We start from the raw sequence: 20,640 nt of genomic DNA, 5'->3' as shown, positions 1-20,640 counted from the left end.
AGAAACCTGTTTAATTGGAAAAAAAAATAAAATAAAGTTAATTTATGTATAAGATATTTTTAAAATAAATTTTTTATATTTTAAAAATAAAAATAAAAATATTACTTTTTTCTCTTCTATCTTAAAACAACAACTAAATCGCTGTCTGAAAAAAAAAAATATAAGACTTTAATTAGATACTTTGTTTTTACCATATTTGAGTAAGGGTTCAGGTACGGATGTTGTCATCTTGAAGCGGGTGGTTTACCACGTAATGTGATGCTATCAATGACGAAAATTTAACTATCCCAAAAGAGGGGGGAAAACAATAATTCATACGCGGCCAATTGTATACGTGATTTCTTGCCGGCTGGTATTTTTATGCGGCCAACAGTTAACGCCTTTTTCCACGTCAGTTACCGCCACAACTTTAATTAACTTTCCTAATTAAGGTGATTTATTTTAGAAAAAAATCCAATAATACATCTGGAAAATTGATACACATTGATGTTAGATATTGGTAAAACTTATAATTATATGAACTTTGCGATGGTTTGGGACTGAGATGCAAATTATTTTTTATAATATTTTTTGTTTTAAAATAATTTTTATTTTTTAATATTTTTTACACATCAAAATATTAATTTTAAGCTTTTAAAAAAAAATCAAAGATTTGAATAAATATGGCTCAACTGCACTCTTAAATGGTACATAACGCCAAAAGAAGAAAGGTTGTTATGTTTTTCTCTCCATATTAATATAAGCTCCGATATCAATTGTTTTAATATTATTAAAAATAAAACATACAAAGTATTTGGATGACCTCCCAAGTTTTATTAATTGATTCAAGCCCGTAATTATATTTACAGGGAGATTACACATCTAACAAGAAATCTAACTAACTAATTAAACAAAGATTCTAATAAATTAATTTAATACAAAATTTTTTTATAAAGAATTCCTATATATACTTGGATTTTTACATAACAGTCTCCATTGTTTCTTGTTTATATTTATAGAATGAAGCACACAATATGAGCATGACAAGGAAATGAAACTGTTGTCGGCACCCATTGTTTCTTGTTTATTTCTTGCACGATGCAAATTTATTAATCATATTTGAGTGACATCTGTAATGAGGTGTGGGGTGCACTGATGGTCGTGTTGTTTTCTGACTTTGACCAAGTCCTGGAGATTGCTCCAGTTAAAAAGATGTTAGGTGCCATGCCTGTGAGGAAGCCAGGTCATGGTCAGCAGAAAGAAACAAATTTACTTCTTTTTTTCCTTAAAATTAATCTCCTGCATGTTGTTTTTGGAGCGAAACATGGAGAGTTACTGTGGTGTTTTGTTTTCTTTTGTTTGCATTTAAGTTACTTGTTCTGATGTGGTTTGGAATTAGATATCAATTTTATATTATTACAATAATATTCAAGTCGTAGGCATGACAAGCAAATAAGATTAATTAAATTAACTTCATGTCAACATAAAAATAAAAAATTATTATTAATATAATTTTAAAATCCAACTAAAAAATCAATTTGAAACAAGACCCACGTCATTAATTAAAAGGATTAGCTTGAGTTGAGTTTAGGCGGTATGAATAAAAACAGTTATTATATTTATTATTTTTATTGTTTCTTGTTATTAAATTATGACATTCATTTTTGGACCATATTCCCAGTCAATCCATCATATAAATTATGTGAAATCTATCATAAATTAATAAATAGTGAGATCCATTCATTTCATGAGTTTAGACTAATGGTGAAGTAATGGTTTTTCATGAGATTGGGTTTTCTTTAATTCTCTAATTTTGATATGGATATTTTATATTTGCTAGTAATTGTGTTTCAGATTTTTTTATTTATTTAATTATAGAAATAAATTTAACTCTAATATGTACAAGTTGTTGTTTTAAAAGATATCATGCCATCTAAAATGGATTGAGAAATTATCCAATCACATGAAACCTCCCTAGATCAATCCATAACTTGTTTTTATATACAAAATAAAAAAGTCAACAATTTATCTAAAATAAAAAATGATATATATATATATATATATATATATATATATTCATTAAATTAAAAGTGAAAGCCTTACATTATAAAACTCGATCCAATAATATCATGTCTAAATAAAATAAACTATCCAAAGACAGTACTCTATCATAGGAAAATCAACTAAGCTAATTAATGAATTAGGTCGGTTCTTCAACGCTTATTTAGGGCTCGAGGAGATAATTAAGAGGTTATGGAAAATAATTTAATACGTTACATTTATTCGAGATGAAGTATAAATGACACATCTATTTTAGAAAAAAAAAAATAACGCACTGTGTATATATTTACAGCTCTTTAATGGACGGAGTTATTTGGAAAGATTTAGAATCTAATAATTTTTTGTTTTAAAAGTATTTTTTTAATATTTTTTTATTTGTTTGAAATTAATTTTTTTAATATTGTCAAATTATTTTAATGTGCTGATATTAAAAATAAATTTTAAAAAATAAAATATATATTATTTTGATGTATTTAAAAAAACACTCTAAAAAAAACCATTACAATAATATCAAAAGAATTATTCTTATAATTCTCCTTTTTCGCTTAAGTATTTTTGTTAGAGCAGTCCCCAAGAGGTGTAGTGGTAGTGGCAGGGCTTGAGATCTGTATAGCAGGTCTCGAGCTTCGAGTCAGGACGTGCACTTCTTGTAAAGCCTGGAACAACCGGAGTTTTAATTACTCACTGGACCCATAAAGTATGCTTTATGGGGAGTGAGGGTTTTCTCGAATTCAATATATATATATATATATATATATATATTTTTTTTTTTTTTTTTTTGTTAGAGCAACTCCATCACTTATATCAAGTAGTAGAGGGAGTAAGGGAGAGAAAATCAAGTTGTTCCTGCATAATTGAAAGTTGATATTAGCCAAATAAGTGAAGAAGGAGACCAAAATTAAAGAATTTGTTGAAGCCATGTAAGGTTGCACCATGTTGCTTAAAAATTTAATATTTTTTATATATGTTTTGAATCGTTTTGATACACTAATTTTTAAAAAATAAAAAAAATATATTATTTTAATTCAGTTCATACAAAAAATATTTTGAAAAAATAACTACAACCATACTCTCAAACATGCTAAAAGCATTAAAATTACTTTTATATATATACACGCACGAAAACAACAGTAAAGGAACATTGACCTCTCACACCAATAATGAGGGATCACACCCTAATAAACTAAATAAATAAATAACAAAGGCCATTATTCCACCCCCTTCCTTTCCTCGAAGTTCTCCCTCGTTTAAACTTTCAATACAATAGCTTATAAAATTAGCATAGGTATAATGGTAGGAGCCGGTGAAGGAGGCAAAAGTGAGAAAGGAGAATTCACTTTTACAGATTTTCATGGGGAAAGGTAGATTTTCAGAGAGGCAAAAGTGAGAAAGCAGAATTAACTTTAATAGATTTTCCTGGGGAAAGGTAGATCTCCCACTTTTGTGATGGTGGCATCTCCCATTTTATCAACGTGTAAACTGCTCGAGGGTAAGACCATGTTTGGCATCGACATCAAACTGTTTTTTTTTTTTTGAAGTTTTTGGAATTCTTTTTAGTTTTAAATTATTAATTTTAAAAATAATAAAAATATCATTTTAATATATATTTAAATAAAAAATATTTAGGAAGAACAACCTCTGCTTTATTGGCTCTAAAAATTTATGAACTAGAAGTTAAAAGTTTAAGAAACCTTATATAATTACAAAAGCTACTGTCTTTGAATATTTTATAAAAAATTATTTATTATTTATATTAGCCCTACTATTTGCTCCCACTTCATCCATGAAAGACTAAAAACTAACCAATATAATTTAATCTTTTACGAAAATAAGAGAACTATATTTTACTTTTTAACTATTTGTTTGTATCGTTTGGTTGGGTTTTTTTTATTTTTTTTAAAATAAATTATTTGTTTAAAAAAATTGAATAATTTTGATATACCATGTAAAATATAAATTTAAAAAATTTAAAAAATATATTATTTTTATATATTTTAAAATAAAAAATATTTTAAAAAATAATTCTGAGAACCCAATCATAGGCACGAAACTGTCGGAACTGGTCCGTATCTAATAAGGTCAAATGGTCTAGCATCATTATAGCTCACATGCTCCGATCCCCACCGACCTCGGGTCCCAGTCACGTAGCTGGCTAACAAAGTAAAAGGGACATTAAAACTAAATTCAGACAAAGTCAGGGCACTGCTTTGTCAAGAAAAGTTATAAGGACTCCTTGTTATCAAAGTTTGGAGAAGTACGGACTTTTCTTCATATATATACAACCCTAATGCTCTCGATAGTGGTTGTTGCCCATTATAACAGGGCAGGGCTTTTCCGGTCGGCTAAACTAATAGTGTTTTAGGGTTGGACTTGGACCTTCTGGCATACTTTTTTTCCCCCCTTAAAAAAACACAGATTGGTATCCTTTTATCACTCCAATAATACACCACGCAAGGTCATGATCGAACCGTTAATTTTGGTTAATTAAATTTTTTAAAATTTTTTAAAATAATATAGTTTTGAATTTTTTTTTAAAAAAATTATTTGATTTTAATCAGATGACAAGATTGAGTCATCGAGTTGATTGGATCAACCCATATCAATTCTAAATTGATTTTTTTTATAAGATTTGACTTGGCATAAGGGTAGATTAATTGGATCCTTGAAAGACTTGTCGGGTCATGTGAGGTTTAATACCCTTTACTCACTTAATTAAACTCACTCTCATAAATTTTAGTCAAAATTATTAATGGTTTTGGTTACTTTACAATCATGTGTTTTTAATATAGTATTTGATTATTGTTTTGGGATAAAAAAAAAATAATAAAGATAAAAATATGTTTGGTTAAAAAGAAAAAGATATAAAAATAAATGTATCCCTAGATAATTTTAGAGTGAATTTCTATATTCCCAAAATAAGAGTTATAGAAGGGACATTTCTTTAAATAGAATACTTTTCATTTTTTATTCTTAAAATATTACTGTAAAAAATTCTTAATTTTAAAATTGTTCAACTAAAACAATATGTAAGTATAAATTTTTTTTATTATCATAATTTTAAAACCCAGCTTAAAGCTTGATTTAAGGTAAGGCTCGAGTCATTGGTTTAGAGGATTGACCTAGATCAATATAAGAATAAAAATGAATTATTATTATATTTTAAAAATTCAACTTGGAGGTCGATCAAGGGTAAGACCCGAGTCACGGGTTGAGATGGTTAACCCAGGTCAATGTAAAAGAAAAAATGATTATTATCATAATTTTAGAAACCAACTTGGGAGTCAATTAAGGGTGGGGTCACGAGTCAAGATAGTCGACCCAAGTTAACAAAATAATAAAATTGTTATTATCATAGTTTTAAAACCAAATTTGAAGGTTGATTTGGAACAAGGCCTAAGTCACGAATTAGAAGAGTTGACCTATGTTGATTCAGATCAACATAAGGATAAAAATAATTATTAGTATAATTTTAAAATCCAACTCAGGGATCAACCTAGGGCAAGACCCGAGTCATGGGTCGAATGGTCAACCTAGGTTGATTTGAGTCTAAATCTGAATAAAAATAATCATTATTACAATTTTAAAACTCAAGTCAAGAGTTAACTAAGAGTAAGGCCCGATTACGGGTTGAAATGGTCAAACTAAGTTAACCTAATTTTATGTACAGATAAAAGTAGTTATTATTATAGTTTTAAAATTCGACTCAAATGTCAACCTAATGTAAGGCTCGAGTCACATGTCAATAATGTCAAACTAGGTTGACCTGTTTTTTTTTTTTTTAAAAAGAAGTCAACATGTTTTTGACCGATGTTTTATCTCAATTTGACTTGGGTTTTTGATCGGCTCAGGTTGAGTAAATTATTTCCTCTATTCTTTCTTAAACTTAGACTAGTCCAGGTCAACTCACTTGAAAAGTCCAGGTTTTATTAATCTCAACACTCAATATAAACTAAAATAAAAAATATATCTAATTAATTTTTAAAATATATAAGTTTGACAATAATACATATTAAATGTAAAATATATATTTTTTTATATTTTAATATGTTTTATCCACTAAAACCAAACATGATACAAAAACAATCACAATATCTTGTACACTATTATTAAACATAATTATGTTTTTGTGTCTTTTTCTATCTTGTATTTTTTATCTTAATTATCTTTATTTTTTTTTGTTCCAGAATAATAACCAAATGTTATCTAAAAAAAATTAGTTAAAAAATTATTTTATTTTTCATGAAAATAATGTAAAACAGTGTGCGGTACAAGATGTATAATTTTTCAACTTAATATAGCATTTAGCCTAAGTTTTTCTTTCTTACCCTTTTAATAGTTGGGTGAAGTATATCACCACGAAACTTCCATTGACTTCTTCGGTAAAAGCATGTTTGTTTGGTCATTGGTGGAGTCCTTAATTACGTGTTTATTTGAAATTGTGGTGATAGCATGACAGAAAGAAAGAAAGGAAAAAAAAACACGCAAGAACAACTGTAAGTTTAATTTGTTAAGAAAATTTGTACATGGTACTGCTGTCGAGAAACCTTTAAATACTTTTTTTTTCTTCACACGACGAGGAATATCATCGGATTGATTTCCACACCGATCGAAACTAATTAAATTCTTTTAAAAAATGTTTTATATATATATATATATATATCAAATGAAATAAATAAATGATATATATACATATCAAATGAAATAAATAATTTAATCTAATGATGTCAAATATAAAATAAGACTATAGCTAAATGTCCTTTAATTTTTTTTTTACTAAGATTCAATTTTAATAATGTTTTAAATTTTAATATAATTTATTATTTTAGAATTAAAATTATATGTCAAACGATAAAAAATAAAAATATAAACAATAATAAAATGATATAAGTTATTTTTGTTTAAATGAGATTTTTTTTAATACTAATAACTATTGTAATAAATAATTTTTTTACAATTTTTTTTAAATTTTTATAACTATTGAGTCAAAGTTAATATTAAAAGTTAAATTTAGTAAACTTGGTTTAATGTTATTGATTTTATATGAGTTAAATCTAATTTTATTATTTTTAAAATTTTTTATTTTATTTTTTAAGTTACATACCTATTAACTTATAAAATTATATAATTTTAATAATTTTACAACTTAACTCATGATTTCAACTAGAAAGATTTCGTGATAAACCTTTCATGTCCCTACATGGCTACATCAATGAAGACAAGTAATTTGACCGTACATATTTTACATGCTCTACACCAATAATGAAGATGTCTCATGGTCCACTCGTGGCAACCAAAATATTTATGGCCTCTACGTACTAGCTACCATCATTTGTAGTAAGAGTATTTAACTGCTACCCATTTAGGTGGTGGCAAAGTTGTGCGAGCCTCCACTGGAGGCTTACATGGTCGTTAACTTCAGGGCCTGTGGGATTAGTCGAGGTACGCGCAAGCTTTAAACTAAAAAAAAAGAGTATTTAACTGCTGCACGGCCTCACGGGAAAGGGATTTATTTCTTTTTTAACATTAAGGTTTGATTTTTTATGTGTATGACTGTTTTTTTTATGGTATTTTATTTGTTTATTAAGCTTGCAATGTATTTAGTAGGTTTGTGAATTAATTATGATGCATGTAAACTGATTTGGATACCTCATATTATAATATATATATATATATATATATATATATATATATATATATATATATATATATAACTGCATACTCGGTAGTATACTGTTTGTCAAATATCAAGTGTATAAAAAAACTTAGCAATTTAATCAAGCTCAGGCTCTCTCCTCGTCACCTTAGCAATATAATCAGGCATTGGAAGGATGGAATGGAACTGACCACCATTGTCTTGTCCATGTTTTTGGGAGGTCCCGAGCTGAGGTTGAAAACAAGATATGTCACCGTCTTCTGCTAGGCCTTCCCCTTGCATTTATCTAAAATGTCAACAATAAATTGGAACGTCACCTTTCCAAGAGAAATCTCAGTTATGCTCACTTCGAGCAAAAATCCAATCCTGTCGTTCATTAATTGGACATTTGTGCAATGAAACAAGTGTGTACATGACCCCGTGTGTGTATATATTGTGATGCATTAAGATTTATCAAGATTTTTTAATATTTAATAAAAAATATTTACTTTTAGCATAAGTTCATAATAATTATGGTTCAATTACTAAGTTTTTATTCAATATTTTATAAGCTTGGATATATATATATAATTGTTAGAGATTAATATAAATTATATCTTAAGAACTAACTTAATAGCTTCAGTTATTAGATTAAAATGATTCTTTAACATGATATCAAGTTTTGATGAACCAAGCAATCACGAGTTCGAATATTACTATTGTAAATTTATTTAATAAAAAAAATTAAGTACAGAGTAATATAGATTCGTGTAAGTTTTAAGTTTAAAAAAACTTTCACTTAAAAAGATATGTTATAATCATATTTTAGAATATAACTTAACAGTTTAAACTATTAGATAATAATGTTTTTTTGAGAAGAACTCCGAGCTCAAGTAGGGTGTAGGATGTCTATGTGTGTGTATTTATATATTTTTCCTTTTGAAAACTTAGTTTTCGACAGGAATTCGTGATGGAAATTCTGAAAACAATTCCCAACTAAATTATTGTTAACAGATTGATAGACTTTTGTTGGTTTTTGACCATAATTCATGTTATTGTTGGAGGATAAGATAATGACCTTTCCGTTATCCTATCCAAATGTGCCTTCTTTTTCATAATCCATTGTGTGGCGAATATAAATTGTGTGATAATAAATTAAATTGATAAGAAGAAGATTTATTTAAGGATAAAATCTTGAATTTCAATTAATTTTTTTAGAGAAGTGACATATTTATCTTTAACGAAATACAACCAGAAAAGTATCCTACATTTATATGCAATTATGCATGACATGAGATGTTGAATGCTCTAAAATTTGTATAACACAGGACACGCAGTTTACTATATAAATAGTTAAAATAGCCTTTTGGTATGTGAAATTTGAATGAATAAAAATAAATGTTTTGAATATTTTACAATACTTTTTATTTTTAAGAATTTTAACTAGTGATAAATCTTATTATTATTTTTTTATTTTTTAATTATAACTCCTGGTGTTCCGCTATTATTGAAAATTATGATGGGACAATCACATAAAGATGTTAATGTTGGTGATCAAAGTTTCTAATTGAGTGAATTTGTAAAGGATTTGTAATAATTTGTTCATGAATTTTTCTTTTGACTTTACGAGGAGATAAAAACATGAACTTTGTCTGCAATGAAAACAATTTGACGTGAGTTGAATGAGAGGTGATGAAGCTAGTGGCAGAAAAATACACAGATATGGTCCGTAAAAAGGAGGACAATAGACGACGTGTTACTGAACATCAATCTCCTCCATTATTGTTTCCCTTACTGTTTCTGAGAAAATATTGATCTCAAGTGAGGGAGAAAGATTTGGCAAGATAATTGCCTTGTCGTTTAGAACGTGTTTGTTAGTGTGGTAGCGGTTGCTTTTTAAATAATTTTTTAAAAATACATGCCAAAATATTTTTTTTATTTTTTAAAAAATTATTTTTGACATCAATACATCAAAAATGATTCAAAAAAGTACAAACCAAACTTAATTTTAACAAAAAAAAAATAATTTCAAATTTACACCAAACGCAAAAACAACCATCTCTTGCTCGTTTTGTTAGGCCATGCTTAAACCCACGTCAACCTGTAAGAGGTGGCACGCCGTTTAAATTAAAGAGTTTTTTAATAATATAATTGTTGTTGTTTTTTATTTTGAAATATATTAAAAATAATATTTTAACTGTTAAGCAACATCAAGTCGTTTGCTTGCATGTGTTTGGACACTAGTGCACGAAGACAATCATCGGTATGGTGGGATGATTCAACCCCCCCCCCCTGGCAGAAAAAATTTGAGTGTAAATCTACGATATTATGTTTTCTAAATCCAGACACACACAAGATGAGTTTTTTTTTATATAATATAAATATTAATAAAAATAGTATTGATCCTTGTATATATTATTAAGCTCAAACAGTTGTAGGGATTTAAAATTATAATTTTCAGATTTTATTTGAGGTTTGGTTTAGTTTAGAGTTTGAAATTATTGAATGATCGGGTTAATTAAAATTAATTATATTATATTTAACTAAATCAATATCTAGATGATTTAAAATCTAGTAAAGCAAGTAAAGCTTCGAATCAACAAATCAATTCATATTCAAAGTTTAATAACTATATTTATACGACCATAAGCAAGAAAAACTTGTGGACCGTCATAATTTGAAAGGAATAGAAGAGCACGAAAAAGGTTCTTTTACTTTTCTTCTGTCTTCTGCCCTAACAAAGAATTTGTTTTTCATTCTTCTTTTTTCCACTCTTGGTTTGAATAGATTATTCGACAACCAGAGCATATCTTCCCAACAAGGAATAAATAAAATTTGAACTTCTCCTTTATTCTACATGATTACTGTCTCGCAGCAATTATTCTCTTGTTTGGTTGATTTGATTCTCTAATGTGTTGATGCCGTGTGAATAGAATAATCAAGTATTTTTCATCCAAAATCAATACCTATTTATCATAGAATAAGATATATGCTTAGCCAAGTGTTTCCATACAATACCCATGTGGTCTATACATTCTTGTAATCACATTTTTAGAATGCTACAAATTCACATCCGTCTATTTGTTTATGTGTTTAAAAATTGTTTTTAAAAAAAATTATTTTTTTTAATTTTTTTTATTAACTTCAAATTAATATATTTTTAGTGTTTTCAAATTATTTTGATATACTGATGTCAAAAATAATTTTTAAAAAATAAAAAAAAATATTATTAACATGCATTTTGGCACAAAAAGTTATTTGAAAAGCAACCGCAACCACACTGCCAAATAAAAACATTCATCGACACGAAACAATGACATGACACAAATTTATTTTTCATGTATATAGCAATTATGGTTTAAAATATATTTTTTTAAAATATATTAAAATAACATATATTTTTTTTAAAAATTTGATTAATTTGGCTGAACTAATTTAATTGATTTGATAAAGTCAATAACAAAAATAATATTATTTTAATAAAAAAATTTAACTCAATAACCCATTTACTGGCATGATATCTCAATAATCTTAGTACTTTTTCTATATCAAAAGCATGATGTGACAAGATAAAAGTCAAACTTAATTGGTGTGTTTGGCTTTTTCTGTAATCCAATTTGCGAGATAGAATCTTTGACTCTGAATCTGCAATTAGTGTACAATTACAGTTATTAAATTCCCATTATTATTATTTCTCATGCCTAATCAATTTGTTTATCATTGAACATTTCAATATTGGCTCTAATTTACAACTAATTTAAATTTTAATCACTAAGAACAATTTTAATCACAATATGATGTACCTTTTAAAATTCTACTATAATATCATCCATAATTCTATCAATTTATATTAAAAAATTATTTTCATTAATATATTTATGAAAAAATTTATCATTAGATTAATTCCAACAATAAAGATGTTAGTAAAAGTTAAACATCATCTATTTTTCTAGTGTTTTTTTTTGTTTTTTTTTTTCATTATAATTTCTTCAATATATACCAATAAATGCAGTGATGAAAAATTTTATCTGTAAAATTCAACATAGTCTATCAATAATTTTTTTTATAAATATTTTTTTTTGTATTTGTAAAATTTAATATTTGGCTCTAATTTACAACAAATTAATTTAAATTTTAATCACTATCTAGGACTCAATTGGATTACATATTCTAGGTGCTTTGGCCTGGTTGGTTTTGAACTTCAATTACGTCAGAAGATTAATCGATCACATCTTGAATTATGAAGCAGCCGCAATTATAATCACGCAGTGATCAATTTTTATGCTTCCACAAGAAGGACAAAGAAGTGGAAGACATGACACTTGAGGGTCTAGCCCATTGGTCAACAGTAAAGCTTGTCTTTGTGAAGGTCCTGGGTTCGATCCTTAAGAGTACCAGCCTGTCACCCCCGCGGTGCCTTACCTACCTACTGGGCTTGCAGGATGTTCAGTGGGCCCGGGGAATAGTCGTGGTGCGCGTAAGCTGGCCCGGACACCCCGGGTTACAAAAAAAAAAAAAAAAGAAGTGGAAGACATGTCAAAACCATAGAAAAATTTAATGCCTCACAAACCACACACTAATTTCAAACCGTAGAAAAACAACACGGCCAATTAATATTTTCTTTGCTATATGTAGACGCTAATTACCTACGTACCAACCATATGAGTCCCTTTTCAAGAGACGTGGCGAATTATTTGGTGTAATAGCAGCATGGACAAATCTTAGTTTTGCAATTCTAATTTTTAATTCTAAGATTTGAATTTCTATGCCTTTTTAGAAGGATGGATATAAATAAATCATTATTTTCACTTTAGCTATGTCTAGAGAAATTATAACTTAATTACTATTTTTAAAAATAGATAGCACCGATAGTGTTCTTAAGCCCCTTCCTTCAGGCCACGGATATTACTAAAAACAAAATATTAAAATTATAAAAGAATTTTTAATTCCCCCACCATTGGATAATTTAGTAATTAATTAGAGGTTGAAAGCATGACACATATCACATCACCACCAAATTCAACCCCAAAGTAATTAGCATAATGCTATGACATTTGTAAGTTTTTTCATAATGAAATCATAGCTAGTTCGAGTAAACCTTCAATTTTATATGGTGACCACAGAATAATACTGAAAAATATTACTATAACTCTATGAATTAACATAATCCAAACATAACGTTATTAGCATCATGTACATCATTCTTTCTTTATTGATGAAAATTTTGTTCATTTAACTAGGATGGATTTTATAAGTTAATTTGAGATTGATGATTCGGGACATAAGTAAATTTAGATTAAAGAAAAAAATAGAAAAAACCAACTTAGGTTTATCCTAAAAAAAACCTATATTAATCCATAACTTAATTAACTCAATAAAAAATTGTTAATTGTTTTTTTATTAATATTGTTTTGATGTTTTTTTTTATCTCCCCATAACTTTTTTTCTTGGGCGTGTTTAGTATTACATTTTGAAAATATTTTTTGAAAAAATATGATTTTTTTAAAATTAATATGTTTTTAATATTTTCATATTATTTTGATGTGCTGATATCAAAAATAATTTTAAAAAAATAAAAAATATATATTATTTTAATATGTTTTAAAATAAAAGTAATCATTATCACTTTCAAATACAATATAAACCAAGCCTTTTTCCATTCCAATTTAATAATTTTAAAGTTCAATCATGATGTCGTTGGAAAATAATTAATATTTCATCCTCTATCAATGCACATTTTCTTGCTTGAGAAGGCGTTGAAATTAATTTTACTAGGCTCACGAACCTAGTTATAGTTTGGCTAGGGAAATGAGCCGAACCAAACCTAACTTAAGTCATGTCTCCTTCACCAAGCAACTAAAAAAAAAAAAATTCTTTGCATGTCTATCATCGAGGAATAAACAAAGAAGGTAAATGAAAGGAAGGAAGAAAAAGGGTTTGGAGCATAGCTCATTTTGTAAGCTCCGCAGACTATAGTTTATTAAAATCATCATATTCAAGGAGCAACATATAAGAACAAAGATGATGTTGGATCCGTTGTAAACAATGCCCTTTTTAATTAAATCACCAAGCTCAAGGACTCAATGAAAACACATCTCTTGTGGATTTTAAATTAAAATATTTTACCTCATGACAACGTCTACAACATTTCACAATTTTACCGACGGACATATTTTGTCGGTGTATGATAGAACGTTCGTCGGTAAATTATTTACCGACGGAATACACCCGTCGGAATACCTTTTGTCGGTAATTCCACATTCCGTCGCTATATTGGTCGGAAATACCAAAAACACATTTACCGACGGAACGTGAGCGCCAAAAAAAAAAGTTTCCCACTTGAAATATACCGACGGAATATTTTCCGTCAGTGTTATGTAAATACCGACGGACTAAATCCATCGGTAAAAGTGTCAGTGATCTTTCATACCGACCGAATATTTCCGTCTGTAAATTCATCGGTGAGTTTTACCGACGGAAATAATCTGTCGGTGAATATGTCGGTGATAGGATGGAATACCGACCGAATAGGTCCGTCTGAATATTCGTCGGTGATGGTGGCAGACACTGTCCAATGCCGACGGAGTTATTCCGTCGGTAAATCCCTGTGTAATTTTTTTTTAATTTTTTTAGAAAAAATAATTTAAATTAATGATAATATAAACCAATTATGCAAATAAAATTTATATTAAGCAACAAAAACTCAAAGTTAAATAATATTCATTACAAAATGAATGTGTTTCAAAAAAACATTAAAAGAAATTTTAAATATAAATAATGTTTATTAAAAATTAATATAAGGGTGGTGGAGGAGGAGGAGGAGGAGGCTGGGGGTTAGGCGGCCAAAAAGGATTAGGCGCACATGTTCCACCTTGTGTCATGTTCATGATCATTTGGCGAAGCTCTTCATAGACCGCTCTTTGTTGTTCAGACTCTGCTCTGTGTTTTTCGTTCACCAATCTTTGCTCTTCTTTTAGTTGTGTGTACGCCTCTAATAAGTGGTCGCACCTTTACTGCAAGGCCACGAACTCCTTAGATTGGGAGCTCCCAACGATTGAAGCAGTACCGGTCGACTGCAAGTTGGCGGCGGTAGTGTTGGAGAGCCCGTAAACCTGATTTTTATCGGGTCCACCTGACGATCCAGCCTCCATCCACAAATCCGGATTGAATTCCGAAGGGGTCGAAGGATCGTCCCCGTATCTCTCCCTCAACCGATTATTATAGGTCTCTTGGAAAAAAAAAATCACATCATATTCAATTCAATAAACATAATAATAACTTACAAAATAAAATGGTTGAACAAACATACCACAAACTGTTGAGAGCGGTTGTCAACGAACTGTTGCGTCCCCTTTTGGTGGTCATGACTCCGCACATGCGTGCGTCTCCACAAACAGCTCCATAGGGCTCGGCTCACGTCCAAGAGACGTAGCCTATAATGAAAAAAATTTATTAACAAATTAATTGAATGATATATTTCATTTAAATTAATCTTACCATCCATTTTGCATGTGCAGCAAACGGAACGGAGTCGCCGGTGTGCGTTGTCATCGAGCCATGAATTGGCCGATTCCGGTTGCCAGCACCGGACTGTGAGCATCGAGTGAACCGCTCAGACGTCACATGCTGAAGATAGTGCGGCCATATATCTTCCGGGATGTATATCGGTTTGAAATCCCTCCAAATCACAACATCATTCTAGCCTTCGAACCCCTTATCCCTCGCTGTGTTTTTTGCCTTTTTCTGGGTGTCATACCAAAAATCACGCAACCTAATTCACGCACGAAAAAATTACATTTCGAAACATAAATAATTATGTAAAAAAAAAGTCTTATTGTTTTCGATGTTACCTAATTCCCGCGTGATTTTCCCACACCCTCCTCACAACAGTGTCATGTTCATCGTCCCAGCTGAATCGATGCTGTGTATAAAAAAATAATGTTTTAAAATGTTAATAATTTATTTACAATTATAACTAGAATTTATTAGAAATAAGCTGAAAATTATATATTAACACGAACCTCAAATCTACGAAACCATGCATTGATTTGAGGCATCCATTCAGGATGCCTAGATATCTGACTCCATTGAAACAATGAAATCTCTATCGATGCTTTAAACGTCGATGATATTACTCGGGCGGCCTCAATGTTTGTGAACCTGAAAAGAAATGAAATTAATGAAATAGTGATTACTTCATAAATTATGTTTTAAATTTTTTTTTTATATATATAAAAAAACTAAAACTCTTAACAAACTTACATTGAAAGATCGTCCTTCCACTGTGCCTCGTACTTGAGGGTAAATTGATTCCGCTGGGAAGGCACGCCGCTTCTGCGATGTGAAACATCGCTGGAAGAGGCAGCATCGGTTGACGACGCAGGTGGTGTAGGTGCCTTTTCTTGAGAGGCACCTAAGGAAACACCAGCATCGCTGCTAGACGAACTTGATTCGATTGGACGTGAACGACTAGCTCTGGATTTCATTCTCCGCATCTAAACAATTTTATATAAATAATTGTATAATAAAATTCAAAAGTTAAAAAAATTCGGCAGCACCTCCCTTATACTGGATACTACCCAAATCCACAAACCTGCAAATATTAACAATAGCCACAACCAATTGACCTAATCTATACTAATTATTCAAACATATTCAACTATTAATCATAAGATAAATTCAACGTTAACAATTACAATTCACAAATTATTCAATAATTATGTCAATATAACAAAACTATAAATTCAAAATAAATAGAAACAATTAAACACAAATCATCAAGTTAGAGTAAAATTAATAATTCTTCCAAACATATTCAATTATTAAATCTAAGATAAATTCAACATTAACAATATTAATTCAACAAATTATTAAATAATTATGGCAATAAAACAATAAAATATATTCAATAAAATAAAAAAGAATTATAGCCTAACAATTAAAATCAATGGAAACAGTTAAACACAAATCATGCAATAATATAAAAAAAAATACTAATTATTCCAACATATCCAATTATTAATTCTAAGGTAAATTCAACCTTAACAATTATAATTCAACAAATTAATCATTATAATTCAACATTAACAATTATAATTCAACAAATTAATCAATAATTATATTCAAAACAATAAAAAAAATGACAAAAAATAAATTCAATAAATTCAACAAATTAATTAATAATTATATTCAAAACAATAAAAAAATGACAAAAAATAACGTACCGAAGAACTTGCTAGTCCAAAAAAAAAAAAAAAAAAAAATATATATATATATATATATATATATATATATTCTAAACCCTAAAATTTATGATGCATAGTCTTCAATTACTAAATTCGTAAAAATCTAAGACTTTAAAGATCAAATTTTTGTGTTGAAGCGCGTGCGTGAGGGTAGAAGAACAGGAGAACTTGCACGGTGAATATAAAAGATCTTAGAGTAGAGTATAGTATTTCATGATAAAATCAATAAAAAAAACAATAGACTTTTGGTGTTATGGTAATCACAAAAGAGTGTCTGTAAAGAATATCTCTTTTATTTTATTTTTGCATATAATATTTAGAGTTTGTGTTAAATTTGCTTTGTCGGAGTGACTCATTGAAAAATATAAAATAGAATATTGAAAATGAATTATAACAAAAACTTAAAACTGTTTTTTGTAATAAGCTGGGAGCAGCTGCTTGTCCACTAGCTGCATGAACAGAAACTGAAGAATCACTTTTTTAATAAAGGAATAGCATCTTCGTTATTTTTTAATATAATCTCAAGGGGCAAAAAATCGTGAAGTGTCCGCAAAGGGACAGTGGGCTCTTAAGACTTAGCTCTTGAGCAATAAAAAATGAAGATTTTCTTTAACCTTTTTTTTCGTTGTAAATACAGTAGAGAACTATGTCACTCAATATTTTAAATTATTAAGTGAAATTTCATGATATAATTTATATTATTTTTTAATATATATATATATATATATATTATTTTTTTTAGGTTTGAAACTTATACAGATTTATATTATCTTATATTTAATTTTTATCAAATAAATAAGGATAATGAGATTTAAATTCGTGACTATTAGATTATCAAGGTTCTGATATCATGTTAAATAATCATCTCAATTTAAAAATTTAAACTATTAAATAAAATTTTTCAATAATTTATATTATTTTCTAATAAAAATTGATGTGTGTTATGCTGTAATCCTAACAAAACAATTTCACCATGTAAAACCGTTGCTTGAGTTGTTTTCTTATATATTATTATTCATTGATCAAGGCTAATATTATACAAGTCGCTTAATTTCCTCATCTTCTGTGATTAGAACTAATAAAAATTATTAGAAGATTATAACCTCTAGCATCTTTACTATAAATTAATGTAAAACCCATTAAATCTACCCTGTCATGCACACTAAACTAATTGGTTTTAGAGTTAACAAAGGGCTCACCTTTGCCTCTTGGTGCTTTCATTAACTTCCTGTTTATATATATATATATATACATTGAAAAGAAAGAGGGTAACAATGGGCTTGCAGTGCTAAACAATGGACACAAAAAAGAGCACGATTGTTATAATAATTTTAAATTATGAGTTACTTCAATTTTTTTTTGCAAAGAAATAATTAAAATGTTTCTTTTTGTGTAATTAATTTAATCATAAAAAATAAAATAAATTTTCCTAAAGTGAGAATTAAAAACATAAATGTGCGTGATTCTAATCGTAGACAAACTCACCAAACAACTATACTATGTCAATGTCAATGCCTGCATATATGAGAGCTTTCACATCTTTTTTTTTTTCCAAGTGCATTAACTCATCGCAGCGTAAAATATGTAAATATTTTCTATAAAAAAATTGTAATATTGAAGATAATCGAGAACAACTTGCACGGTTGCATTTACTTAATTGGTGATATAATTAACTATAATTGCTAGTTTTTACTAAGGACTGTACAGTACAAACTACAATAAAAAAACGAGCAGGTTTTTTTATTAAATATATATTTTTGTTTAATTTAGCTTGGTAATATTAATTTTTTTTTATTTAATTATTACATTTTCATAACATGGATTTCATGTTTGACAGATTAACATGATTTAGCAGGTTAAATAAGTTGATTAATTTTTTTTTCTTTTTTTTCTAAGTAGTTTTTTTTCTTTCAATTTCATCTTTTAATATCAATTTGATTATGAATTAAATTTTATTATTTGTGTTGTTTATTGTTCATTAGATTATTGTGTTCTCATTAAAGGATTTTACTGTACCCCTCCTCGCAAAGCACTATTCATTGGAATAATGCTTTGCTTTATTGTTTTTTTCTTTTCAATTAATTTTTTTTTCTTCTGCATTTTAATTATCATATTTTTATGATACAACCTTGCAGCTAGACCCATATCTAAGGTTCTGGGTTTGGTGTTATAGCTAAACCCACTTAAACTTGGGTCATGCAAGTTTATTATTATTATTATTATTATAAATATTATTTTTGGATTAGACATTGCAGATAGCTAGATCCAATGCTTTTAAGTATAGTTTTTTTGATATTTTTAATGCAAAATAAATTGATCCGTGGCATAGCGCGGAACACATAACTAATATTAGTCTAATAATCAATTTTTTATGGCTCTCTATTTAGTCGCTTGCACTTGTAGAACACATAACGAGGATAGCCTCCATTGTTCATATTCCATTTCTTAATTATAATATCTAATATTTTGCAATTCAATCAACCAATTGACTCCAATTAATTATACCCACGTAACCAACTACTAGGACTATTGAAAGCAATAATTAGACCAACCAAACGCGCGCGGCTTCTCGGAGCAGATCAGTACCACCTCTCCTACGATTATTTTATAGAGAGAAGGAGATCCATGCAAGGAAGAGACACGATACTCAGCTGAAAACGGATCGTGTTATGAGGTTAGCGGTCATGATCCTGTAAGTATTAGCTGGGTCGGCAAGATTGAAAGTTCAGATCTTGTCAATACACCCTTTGGCTTGATCTTGTTATATAAATTCCTTCGATTGCAAAAGAAAATGGTCCCATGGACGCCATTGATGAACTTCATCTTAAAGAAAATCATGTTGGCCGGCCGTTTCATTAGGTGAGGAGTCCTTTTGTACTCCTTCACAGATTCCAGGGGTCAGAGCACAGGCGCAGGAGCCAAGCCATGACGCATATTTTATTTGCTGCGTGGTGTGTTGTTGGATTGCATTGCACATGTTGGGGTCTTGTGTAGGTCATGGACCCGTCAGTGGGGTATATCAATTAGCAGGCAGAAGTTGTTCAAAAAAACTTACATATGAACAGTTTAAAATAACTAGAGTTTTATTCGTTCATGCAGAACTACAAAATATGCTTTTTAAAGGATAGGTTTTCTCAAATCCAAAATAAAAAAAAAAGGTAAAAGTTGTTTAAAGCTAATAGCTATGATCATTTTCTTGACAGAGATGCTTTGCCCTTTGATGTGTTTGTATATTTTGGTATGAGCCAAGTGTGTATCATTTCTCTGTCGCAAGAAGTTTAAGGTTGGCCTTGGTATATAAGATTATATAAGTGCGAGATTGGTATATAGATATATTTTATGGTTGCTGTATAAAAAATAATTTTTTAAAAAATAAAAATCTTAAAATTTTTCTTCACCAATGTTTTTTAAATTTTTTTTTTAGTATAACCCATAAAAAGCTATAATGTATACTGATTAACTAAATACTTCATACCATATTATACCTTATTACATGAATAAATAACTACAGTTTAAGAATAGAGATAAAATGTTGGAGGAGTAATAGTAATAAAAAAATATAAAAAACATTCTAGGTATGCCATGAGAATAAAGAGAAAAATATGAGACTAGAAATTCATTTAAAACACAACATAGCAAGACAAAAATTAATTCCAAATTAAAATTAATGGGTTGGCACTAGAAACTATTCCCTTTTATCTATAAATAGTAAGACAAAAATTG

The sequence above is a fragment of the Populus alba genome, chromosome 12 (assembly GCF_005239225.2).
Source record: "Populus alba chromosome 12, ASM523922v2, whole genome shotgun sequence".
In the NCBI taxonomy this organism is placed as follows: domain Eukaryota; kingdom Viridiplantae; phylum Streptophyta; class Magnoliopsida; order Malpighiales; family Salicaceae; genus Populus; species Populus alba.
Note: the sequence above shows the minus strand (reverse complement) of the source record.